At 41.6% G+C, this 8,132-nt stretch overlaps 1 protein-coding gene across 10 annotated transcripts in view; it reads left to right on the top strand.

Moving 5' to 3' along the window:
- Positions 1–81: 81 nt before the first annotated feature.
- Positions 82–8,132, top strand: part of MICAL2 (microtubule associated monooxygenase, calponin and LIM domain containing 2) — an 88,249-nt gene continuing 80,198 nt past the window's right edge. For 9 of the 10 annotated variants that reach the window (XR_664041.1, XM_009334476.1, XM_009334477.1 and 6 more), the window contains exon 1: positions 2,190–2,307. The gene's annotated coding sequence lies outside the window, so the exon portion shown is untranslated. Of the gene's footprint in view, positions 101–2,189; positions 2,308–8,132 lie in introns of those variants that run through there. The other variant, XM_009334475.1, reaches the window with a different exon arrangement.

Here is an 8,132-nt window from a genome sequence, read left to right on the forward strand (position 1 = left end):
GTACTTGCCCCCCGCGCCTTTGCGGTGACGCAGGGTAACTCCCTGGGCTCGCGCCGCGTCGGCGAGCGACGCGGGGAAAGTAAAAATAATCTTTAGCTTCGTAAGTACGCTGGGATTAAGACAGCAAAATGCTTTCTAAATGTGTTACAACACTGAAGTGGGCTATTAGTTTGGACGCGTCTTAATGAGCGTGTTAATCAGCGTAACATCCTTCTCTGCTCACCTTTTGGGCTAATTGAATATGGCATCTGTTGGGTTTTTCTTTGTGCTTTGAAGTCTGTCTTAACCTATGATAGTAATTGTCTTGTCGTGTTCACGGCGTTTTTAATGTGTAAATTCAGCATGTGACTTGAATTCAGATAGTTGGTCGTGGGTTGGCTCGAAGACTGATGACTGTAGATTTATTTGCCCCTAGGCTTATAGGGTTGAACCGGTATCAAAAAGTTTTAAGTTCTCTCTCAAACTTATCGGAAAAGATCTGGACGTCCCTGTCGACCTTAGAAACCGTTTACAATTGGCAACCTTGCCGGTATTTTCAGCCCAAATGCAATCTGAGCGTGGAAACCAAACTACATTCTTGTATGTAAAGATGGTCCCTGCAGGTCAAAACTGAGGTGTGTTGGCATGGCCAGGAAACTTCATATGAGTGCAGAGTTTTTTTTTTTCTTTCCCCTTAGAGACCCTAAATCCTGTAATAAGATGGAGCGGTGCAGTCTTGTGCCACCAAGCCCGGCTGGGGTGTAGCTGCCCCCTCTCTGATTCTGCTGTTGGTTTTGAGGAAGTTCTTAATCTCTCTGTAACTCAGTGTCCTAATCTTTAAAATGGCTTAATAAGACTTGTCACGCTTGCCTCCCAGGGATATTAACATGTAATTGATGTTCATGAAGTGCCTTGATCTGGGAGAAAAGAGGGCATCTTGCTTCCCTCATTTCGCCACTCCTATATTGGTTGCTAATTATACTACATGGGTGGAAAACAGATTATCCAACAACCAAACTGGAATTCATGTCTGTTGTCATTTACACAAGCACTCTAAATAAGTGTCTGTCCATGTATACTTAGTTGGAAGTTATCTGGTTATTTACCTAAATACAGTGGGTTTCATCCTTTCTGGAGGACACATCTGAAAAATGCACTTCCAAAACACTGTACCGAAGTGTCAGCAAACTTTTGCTCCTAACTCTAGAGATATGATACGGTTTTTCTCTGTGTATTATGAGGTCAGTAAACGTTTTAAGAATTAAAATTGCGTTGACTCACTTAACACTCGACACATCCTTGATCTTAGTCTTACTCAGGCTGAATCTTACGTTGTCTCAGTTTCTGTCATGTTTCACTTCTTTAGAAACTTGAAAAATGTACAATTGTACAATTTTCTGCTTGAAAATACAAGTTGTCTTCAAAATACAAGCGCTGTATTTATCTCTGTAACCATTTTACTTGCTGTCCAAAGCAGTAATTAGCCTCTTTACTCCCCTCACTTGAATCTCGCCCCACCTCCTCCTTATCACTGCTGCTTCCCCCCTCGGGCAGATAGCAGAGCCTGCAGTGGCAATAGCACAGGGCTGGGGTGATGGGGTCACCAGCAACATATGCCAGAAGACATCAGTATTCCATAAAGCAGCTGGTATGAATGGACACACCTACTTACAGCACAGACATAATGGTCTTTTTCAGCTAAAGCCTTGGGTTAAGAAATTCTCAGTCCCTTTCCTACGTCTTGGATTCTCCATACTGCAAGGCTGTGTGCTGGGAGGCTGCTTTATGATGAGGCTGCCTAGCCAGGTACCAGCGCATTCGACTCGTGCATTTTATGCAGTTCTCCTTTTCAAGATTGTTGCTGCAAAAGGTATATTGTCCCCCACGAGAAACAGACCTGTCAAGTTCATACCTGACAAATAAAGGTTTTAAGATGCTGCTTGACGTTGGTTAGTTAGTTCTCTTCTCTTCACAGTACTAGAAAAAGATATTGGAGATGCAGCTTATACTGTGTGGTGGAGAAATGAAGTTCCAATGGGAAACTGAAGGATGCTGCATCCAAATTCTTCTTGCCATGTGGCCTGCAGCAAGCGATGTGACTTTTCCTGCCCTATCTGTAAAACTAGGTGAATTCTTAGCAAACCAGTAAACTATACAGAAATGAGAAATCATCTCTGAAACTCTGCATTTCTTTTATTTCTTGTTCTTAGTTGCCTTAATGCTGCCCTAAAAATGCACAGCAGTAAAATATCCCTGATATCAGGGTGGTGGTTGCATTGCTGTTTGTGAGGAGTTCAGGTTTTCTTCAGTTTTGTCTAGAATCTAGAGGTAAGTATAATCTGAAAAGATTTTGTTTTTTCTAAGATATTCTGAAGCAGAGTTTTCTTGTCTGGTGTCCATGTCCCATTCCTTGTGGAGATGAGAGAGCCCATTTTTTGGCTGGAGATGTTCTTTAAGTGTAAGAAACTATAAAACAAGAGAGGTGATTGCTATCCGGTTTCTCCGTGAGTGTGCTTTAAGTCTTTCACCTCTTTTAGCACGTACCTTGTATCTGCTCCAGCTGTCTCACTGCTCTGGTATTTTATAATTAGTATCTTGAAAACTCAAGGGAAAACTTTCAAATGCTATATATTTCCCATTGGGACTCTTTCACGTGGCTGTAACGTTTGTTGTGAGTCCTTGGTAACGTGTATCTGTTCCTCAGGAGTCCTTTGTCTCAGTTAGATTCCCCTGGCGTCAGCAGAAAAACTCTGTTTTCTGGTGGAAGAGGCTTTGCTTCTTAGGGGCATGGTGTGTTTTGATTCCCTTAAAATGAAGACAATTTCAGATGACTGAAATTGTCTGCCTCCCCATATGGTCCTTCTGTTTTCTCAGCTTGCTCGAGTGTTGCGTTCAGAGCCAACATGCTACAGGAAGGCTGAGGGGTTGTGCCTGCAACCCCTACAATGTGCCTACAATGCTTTGTACACCTGTACAGGCAGCCTGGCATGCATGTATCTGTATAATACATGTGTACCTGTATAATCTACATTTAGCATGTGCATTTTGTATGTGAGCAAATTTTCTTTTCTTTTCAAGCTTTCTGTGTGAGAAGTCCATTAATTTGAAAAATGCAGCCTCTGCTCTGTGTCTGGCACCCTGACTGCTAAGGGATGGCACGCTGTTTGCTTTACTCATCACTAGGACCAGTTTTAGGGGTGTTTATGCTGCAGTTTGACTCCTTCAGAAGTGGTATTAGTAGTTCGGGGTATTCCAGCATGGTACATTAGATTGTTTCCAGAAAATACAGATATTCTAAATTAAGGCTATTAAGTGTCCGCTGATTCAGTGACCGTGCAGATACATAGTTAATGTTGTATTGTGACACATTCTGGAAATTGCTGGGTTTATTTCTGACATGGAGAAGATGACTAAGAATAACTCTTTCATCTATGCGTAGTTACATTTACAAGCAAGTAAAAACTTCCCCAAAATGATCTTTAGTCATATTTAGACTCTTAGTTCCATGAAAGGAAAAAAATTCAGACTTGTGCTTAAATCTGAGCTGCGTGTGCTATCAACCCCTCTTCCTGCTCTGGACTGTTGTTCAGTGAGAGGTTTTGGGTTTTTTGTTTTATTATCCTCTCCAAATTTTTGTGGGCATGTACTGTGTGGGAAAGGGGGGAAGAGAAGCCCAATTCCTTGTTAAGAAAGGTAGACCCTACCGCAACACAAATTATAATAGACACTACTGCCCTAACTTATATTCAGTTGAGTTCTGATTATTTTTATTTCAGTGTCCCACTAACACTGATGTAACTAGGAGGAAAGTCTGAACTCGGGTTCATTTCTTCTTGCTTTTTTCCTCCTAGAGCTATTATGGTAAGACCTGGTGAGGGGGGAATAATTCTGAAGACAACCCATGGGTTCAGAGATCACCTGCCTGTCTGTTTCTGGACACTTTGCTACGTTTTGTTAACTGGTCTCTGAAACCTTCCTATTTGGGGCCTGACTCCTTCAGGCAGATGGCTTATTGAATTGTGTGATGGGAATATGTAGATTAGATTTAAACTTTCGTTCTTGTCATTGGCATCTCGTCTGCATTGGTCTGGACAAATAATGCCAGCAGTTCCTCCACTTGCTGCATTCAGCCAAGTGGATATTACCAATTCAGTTTTTAAAATGACTGCGCCTGGCATTCTCAGTGTGTGTTGTGGAGTCTTGGCTTCTTAAAAAGCAGGTTCGTCGGATCAGTTAGTTCACGATAAATCCTTCTCAGACCTTTTAAGCTTGCAGCTTATTGCCTGTGTAGACTGCAGTAATGCCCAAGGGGGTGTTACGGTTTATCCTTCTGTGTAACTGCCATAGCCAAGCATCAAAATAGAATTTCCAAAGCCATGTGAAATTTTTGTTTGGAATGTGTGGGGATGTTTTATAATCAACTTTAAATGTAGTCTTTGGTAATTCAATTGCTTATCTTAACTCTTCTGCATATTTTATGTTGTGGTTTGTTGGGGGTTTTTTGTATAGGGTTACTTTTGAAAGACTGAGTACATCAAAATACTACTTGATTCAGATAACGTATTTTGCCATTTTCTTACCTGAATAGGCAACTCCAAAAGCCAATTGGAAGGCTTTTAAATCTTCCAAGATGTCTTTTCCTAGTCTATCATGTGCAAATCATATATGATGGAGTCCAGCAAAAAATTAACAGTTTTTTTAAAAAGAAAAAAAGGCAAAGCAGAAAGTAGAGCAGGAGCAGAAGATGCATTTTCCCCTCTCTTTGAGAAGACTTGCGTTTGGCAGATAGTGGAATTCTTTTTTGCATGTAATCGTATGAGAGTATATCGCAATAACTATAATCTGTGTTATTGGCTGAGGTGAGTCCCATCTGTTAGTGGTGTTAGGGAGGTACAGTACCCTTGGTCTCTAAACTTGTGCACACAGGGAGTAGCACAGAAGGATTTAGAGAAACAAGTGCAGTCTCTGAAGGCAGTTGCTAAAAGCAAGGGAGAAATTCATAATGCAACACAATGTTCTCTGCTGACACCCTTTCCAGCTGAAAAACACCTCTGGTTAAACATTACCGTTAATAAACTTTAGAAGATAGTGGGTAGTTTTTGGTTTCTGCTTACTCATGAGATCAGCTTCTTTTTGTACAGGATCATCTATTGTATATGCTTGTTGTCAGGCTGTTTATTATGGATTTTCTTTATGCTGTGTCACCTTGTGCTGAGCTGGGGAATAATTTTAAGTAGCAATCTGAGCTGACTAGGAGAAAATTCCAGGCTTGTATTGCAGGAAGTACTTGAGCTTGACTTCATGGTAGTTAGTGTATAGTCAGTGCTGATTTTATTTATTTATTCATTTTAAATATTCTTGTCGTCGTCACTTCACCCCAGCTGTGGATCTGGCACAGTATATACTTGTACACTTGAATCTCCATTGCTTTTCTCTTGTTAGAGGTCATAAAGTTGGTTGAGTCACCATCCCTGGAAGTATTTAAAAGACGTGTAGATGTGGCACTTAGGGACATGGTTTAGTGGACATGATGGTGTTGGGTTGATGTTAGAGGTCATGATGTTAGAGGCTGATGTTAGAGGTTAAAGATCTTAGAGGTCTTTTCCAACCTTAATGATTCTATGATTCTATGAAAGGAGTGAGCATCCTGAGAAGAGAACTTACTTCTCCAGGTCTCATTTCCATCCTAGCTGGACTGAAGGAACTGCTGATGACATCTGATATTTGGGTTTGGATAATTTATGTGGATGAGTTCTCTTTCGGATCCAAACTCCTAGCCCTCTGCCCAGTGTTTGGTTTTCCCCTTTCACTGAGTGCTAAGGATTCCTATGGTTGCCACCTGTGCAACCATTTCTGTTGGTTCAGAAAATTGTTTAAGTAATTGCACAGCTGTAGGGACAGAAGAATGTTGAAGTTGAGAGACACTTTTCAGATTTTGGAGTTTTGCTTCATAAGATGAATGCAGATTGTAGGTTCCTCCCATTTCTGTCTATGGATTTTTAAAAGTAACAGCTGACACTCCTCTTACAGTATTTGTGTTCAGAACATTAATGTGGTTGAATGAATATCAGAAATGTGCACATGTTTAAGGCTTGGAAACGAGCTCCATAAATATGAACTATTGGTGCGTATTCAAAACTGAATTCAATGGATATAACCAAATACCTCTTGCTGTAATTACTCTCTGAAACACTGCCCTTGCACCAAGTCAACATTAGGTGTCCTAGCAAATGCATTAGGAAGAATAAGGCTTGCCTAAAGAACTGAATACATCCCAACAGCGAACCTGTTATGACAAAAGAAACCATCTTTCTGTTGTTCTGATGGGGGGGTGTATGTGAGAGGGGAGAAGGATTAGGGTGGTTGACTTTATTTCCTGGAAATGAATAACATACATTTTTCAGTGCATAAAACGGATATTACTCAGTTTGTGACCTGCTTCCTAGTAAAAGTGTCTTGAAGTGGGGATTGGTTTAAATCTGTTGCCTGCATTCCTGACATACAGTATTGTGTGATGCTATCTTGTCACAGAGGCATGCAATGTGCCACGATGTATAAATAACCCTGTGTGTCAAAGGTAATTTGAGACAATGTGCCAAATATTTAATGAAGTGCTGGGTCTTGTCCTGGGTATATATTTGGGAGTAGGTATCTGAGCTGAAACTGCAGCAGAGGGGTGATGAGTAATGTAATACTCCCCAGCACACACTGCAGAGCTACTCTGTACAGTACAGTAAGACACAACCAGCACTACAGGTCAGCCGCATCTTATTTATAACTTTGATGCTTAGATAAACGGACAGGAAAATAGGTTAATGTGCACTAGGCCAACCTGCTTTGGGCGTGTTGTGGGGAAAAAAATTGCCTTTAGTGTCCTCTGTGGAGTAATTTTAATGAATACTTCACATATCAATTTTCAATATAAATGCAGAATAGCATACAAAGGGGAATGGCTTTATTCCTTCGGGAGCAGCACTTCTACCCTGGAGGTGGACTCAGCAGGATGCCGACCTCGGGCAGTTCAGCGCTCTTTGTGCCTCTAACGCAGAGTTAAGGTATCCTGGGGCTGATGGCAGCCCTGCGAGGGAGATGGCTTTGGGAGATGCGAAGCAGCAGGTGCTGGCAGAGGAAGGAGGAGCTGTGCTGTGCACCGGGAGCTTGGCAGAGGCCTGGGTGTGAGTGGCAGAGGTGGATGCTAGCCCCTTGCTCGGGGAGAAGGTTTCTGTCTGGGTTTCCTTCTGATCTGGGGAGTTTTCCTCTGTGTATTTATGTGGGAAAGGAGATCCACAAGGTCTTTATCTTACACTTGCCTATGCAAAAATGCAAAGGGCAGGGTTATTTTCTTTCTCCCTGTTTTCTTTTTTCCTGAGGAAGGAGTTGTGATTGTTTCCCGAATGCGTGCATGTAGAGGGCTCTAGCAATATTTCTAATGCTTTTTCACGACAAATGCAGAAGCTTGATAATATCTTAAGGCCTTCTTTATGCATGCATTTAAATATATACCACCAAATCTGTGTATAGCTACTTCTTTAGCCACTACCTGACTTAATGAATGGATTGATGTTACTAGTAACTTGCGTGTAGAAGCACCTTCCAGCTCAGTTATGGAGTAAAAATGTTTGTCTCCCATTTATTTTATGCTTATTATGCATTAAAACAGAACAAAAGGAATTACGCAGCTATTTCGGAGCAAGATGAGACATTTTTGTGTGTTGTTCACAACACTTTCGTCTTACAAAGGTAAGTCCAAGGTTCAACCTGACATTCCATAAAATACACAAATGGCTTAACACTGTATTTGACAGTTTCTTGCCTCAGCTTTTTCTAACGGAGCATTTGTATGTATCCTTCATATGGTCAGGTAAAGCAGGTAGTTCTACAAAGCAATGTCAATACATTGCTCTTTTGCCCTTTGAGGTAAAGCTTTTGTGGGTTCCTTGACAAGTAAAACATTCAACAGGACATAAGTGCAAAGTCCTGCACCTGGGTCAGGGCAACCCCTGGTATCAAGACAGGCTAGGGGATGAAGGGATTGAGAGCAGCCCTGCCGAGAAGGACTTGGGGGTACTGGTGGATGAAAAGCTGGACATGAGCCAGCAATGTGCGCTCGCAGCCCAGAAGGCCAATCGTATCCTGGGCTGCATCAAAAGAAG

Source organism: Pygoscelis adeliae, unplaced genomic scaffold, assembly GCF_000699105.1.
Source record: "Pygoscelis adeliae isolate BGI_AS28 unplaced genomic scaffold, ASM69910v1 Scaffold171, whole genome shotgun sequence".
NCBI classification, from domain to species: domain Eukaryota; kingdom Metazoa; phylum Chordata; class Aves; order Sphenisciformes; family Spheniscidae; genus Pygoscelis; species Pygoscelis adeliae.